The following is a 4109-nucleotide window of genomic DNA, read 5'->3' on the forward strand; positions in this document are numbered from 1 at the left end:
AAAAAACAACGAGATCAAGGAGAAGAACGAGAGCTCAGCCAATTAGCTATATAACCATTATGTCACGTTAAAGCTGACAAAATAAACGCATATATTTTTAATGGTTAGTGAAATTGTTTATTAATTCGAACTGGTTTGCATAAATCTGAAAGATTAACATTTAAAAACTGTCGAGTTCATTTTTTACAGGAGCAACCACAGCCGCAGACTTGGGCTGACTTCCAAAACGTCAATTGCTTTGCATACGTACAAAGTATAGGGTTCCATAACATCGAACTACAAAATATTGACAATGTATACTGTTCCAAAACGCAGCCGAAAAGTTATCGAAACGCATCGCTAGAGCAATCAGCGCATCAGAAACAAAGTTGATGCTTCGTTTGTTATTGGTTACCATTTGTGTTTTAAAAATGGAAAATTCAGACAAATTGTTCATTGCTATATTGAATATTCAAAATGTGCAATGTATCTGGTTGCAATAGGGGTATTCTCTGAGTCTTGCATAGCCCTTGCACGGTGCACGGTTTGCAAAGCTGCCCCATACGAAAACCGGTTTTAACCGTGCAATCCGTGCAATCTGTGCACCATGCAAGGGCTTTGCACGACTCAGAGAATACCCCTATTGTGTCGCAACTCTGCATATACAAACAGTTTGAATACCGCAGTATAACAGCATCCAAACATTGTATAGATACGTTTTGGAAATTGTTTATTAATTTGAACTGGTTTGCATAAATCTGAAAGATTAACATTTAAAAACTGTCGAGTTCATTTTTTACACGTTTTTTTGACATCATTGCTTCTGCTGTCGGGAGATTACAGAAAGTTCGACGCCGTTACTTGAAAATTTGCACAGCCCGCCATTTTGTGCTTGTGTCGCGCGAAGAATTTTTCCATCGTGCTGTAGGAGGTAGAGCGCATGCCAAATAATTACTTTTTGAGAAGTGGTCAGCAACAACAGCCAGTTGAAGAAGAAAATAGCAGTATCACGACGAAAAATGTACAACGGGCAGAGCCGGAGCAATTGGCAACATTAATCGAAGTAATGAGATCACCAAAGACCTCAATAGATGAAATTCGACTCAACAGTGAGGAACAACAGAGGGATCTCAATAATCTTCGTCAGCAAATACTAGCAGACGTATTGCCGTTGCAGACTCGAGAGAATCCCACGCCACCAGTGAACAACAGTGAGACCAGAGTAATGGAAACGGCGCCGCTAAAATTATATGATCTATCCACGTTTTCCGGAAGCGCCGAAGAGTGGCCTCTGTTCTATGCCAACTTCAAAGACAGCACAGAAGTCTTCAACTGCAACAATAGGCAAAATTTAATGCGGTTGCGCAAGTGTTTAGTGGGTGCAGCCAAAGAAGCCGTAGCATCAATGTGGATCTATCCAGAGGGTGTTCCATAAGCAATGGAAGAATTGGAATTTAGATTCGGTAGGTCTGACCAATTAATTCGTTGTCAACTAAGTAAGCTGCAAAGTTTCCCAGCAATTTAAGAGAGTAAATTGGAGCAGATCATAGCCTTTTCTACAAATGTTCGTAATGTTGTCGCCTTTTTAAAATCTGCTAAGTGTGAGCAGCATCTCAACAATCCGTTGTTGCTGGAACAAGTGATTAGTAAATTGCCAGCAAGTAAGCAAATATTCGCTTTGATTTTTCGCAAGCCAACTTTAAAAAAATGAATAAAGAATTGTCTAAATTGTCGTGGCCTATATACAAAGAAAAAGTTGGGTAAAGCGTTGCACATTTTAATTTTACTGTACATAGATTATTTGAAAAGTATGTGCCTAAACGCATGTGTGTTCCTGTAGAACAAACACAGTTATGGTTCACTAAAGAACTGAGAAACTTGAAAAACAGAAAGTCACGTTATTTTGGATTACACAAAAAACCCGGCTTACACTCATACTATGTAAAATACTCACTTTTAGGTCACAAGTTCTTTGAATTAAACAAAAAGTGTTATAAAGATTACTTGTGTAAAATCAAACGACGTATAATATATAACCCCAAATCATTTTATGATTTCGTAAACTCCAAGCGAAATGTACGTGGGTTTCCTTCCGCCATGAAGTATCAAAATACCGTCTCTGGTGATAATCAAACAATTTCTAACATGTTCGCTCAGTTTTTTAAATCCAATTATTCCACTAACTCCCAAGCATACATTGACTTTCCTTTTAAACTAAGTCCAATTAACTCAATACATAACCCTATAATATCTCCCGATGATGTTTTAGTTTACCTGAAGTCCTTAAAGCAGTCTTTTAGTTATGGTCCTGACCAGATCCCCACTTGTTTTCTTAGAAATTGTGCTGATTATCTCTATGAGCCGTTAACAGCTTTATTTAATTTGTCTCTTAAAGAGGGCGTTTTTCCAACTGTATGGAAGGAATCGTTCATAACCCCCTTACATAAAAGCGGTAGCAGGTCTTCAGTGGAGAACTAAAGGGGCATAGCTAAGCTTTCTGCAATTCCTAAATTATTTGAAGCAATTATAACAAATCGGTTGACGCATTCTATCACTTCAAGCATTTCATACAGTCAACATGGATTTTGCAAGGGCAAATCAACTTCTACAAATTTACTTGAATTAACATCCTATATCTCAAAAGCATTTAGTGAGAGCAAAACTGTTGATGTTATATATACTGATTTCAGTAAAGCATTTGACAAAGTGTGCCACTCGTTGCTCATCTATAAACTTGATCTTCTTGGTCTTCCACCTAATTTTCTACGTTGGATCTCTTCATACCTCTATGATAGATTACAAAGGGTATTGTTTAAAAATACTATCTCTGACGTCATTGATGTTACTTCAGGAGTCCCTCAGGGTAGCCACCTAGGCCCGATTCTGTTCTTGCTTTTTATAAACGATATTTCTACAGATATAAAATTCTCCAAAATTTTAATGTATGCAGATGATGTAAAACTTTATAAATCGTACGTTTCAATTGAAGAAAGGTCTTTGCTACAATCAGACTTAAACAGCATGGCTTACTGGTGTAAAGTAAATCTTATGCCTCTAAATCTTAAGAAATGTAAAGTAATGTGCTTCTCGCGAAGAGCTGTTCTGCCAGTTTCTTATATAATAGGTAACCATAACCTGGAACAGGTATACAATTTTGTGGACCTTGGTATCACAATGGATCCTAAGCTTAATTTTAATCTTCACATTAATGTGACAGTCAACAAGGCTAAAGGTGTACTTGCATTTGTGAAACGATGGTCAAAAGAATTTAGTGACCCGTATATCACTAAAACCCTGTTTACAACATTAGTTAGGCCGATTCTGGAATACGGCTCGGTGGTTTGGAATCCAAGGTATCAAATTTACTCAGACAAGATAGAATCAATTCAAAAACAATTCCTACTTTTTGCTTTAAGAAATTTCCGATGGGATTCTCAATATAGTCTTCCACCTTATACGAGTCGCTTAAAACTTATTAACCTTCCTACACTTGCCAGTCGCAGGGAAATGCTTGGTATAATTTTTATGGTTAAATTACTGACAGGCTCAATTTCAAGTCCGTCTCTTCTGGCTGATTTAAGCTTTAATGTTCCGTCACGCGTATCAAGACACTTTTGTCCCATATTTCTGAAAGCTTGTAAAACCAATTTTGAATTGCACGACCCACTCCGTTGCTTATGCCAGGATTTTAACTCTCATTCCAGCACGTTTGATATATCAGATCCGCTTTTCAGCATTAAGAAAGCGATACTCTCCTCTCTCAATAAGTGAATTATTGACATAAATACATAAAATCAGCTGATGAATTTAGTTCTGTAGCTGAACAGTTTTAGATCTCGACACTTAACAAACTCCTGCCCATCGTGACTCGGCACAAAAATTTAAAATATTGGTTCCGTACGTCATGCGGACTGCGCCCCTCGTGCGGATGGGCGGGAATGGAGGGTACAAACCGTTGGGATATTATTATGAGTGGGCACGTCAAGCCATGACCATTAAGCCTTACCCAACAATCAACGACTTCGCGACTTGGTTAACTGAGTTAGCTCGAGTCGTTACTACAATATCAACAACGTCAACTTCGATTACAAAAGCTAATGCTCAACCGCCACGACGAGTTATGCATGTCA

This window comes from Rhagoletis pomonella, unplaced genomic scaffold (assembly GCF_013731165.1).
Source record: "Rhagoletis pomonella isolate Grant_MI unplaced genomic scaffold, Rhpom_1.0 Rhpom_scaffold_00003, whole genome shotgun sequence".
NCBI lineage: Eukaryota > Metazoa > Arthropoda > Insecta > Diptera > Tephritidae > Rhagoletis > Rhagoletis pomonella.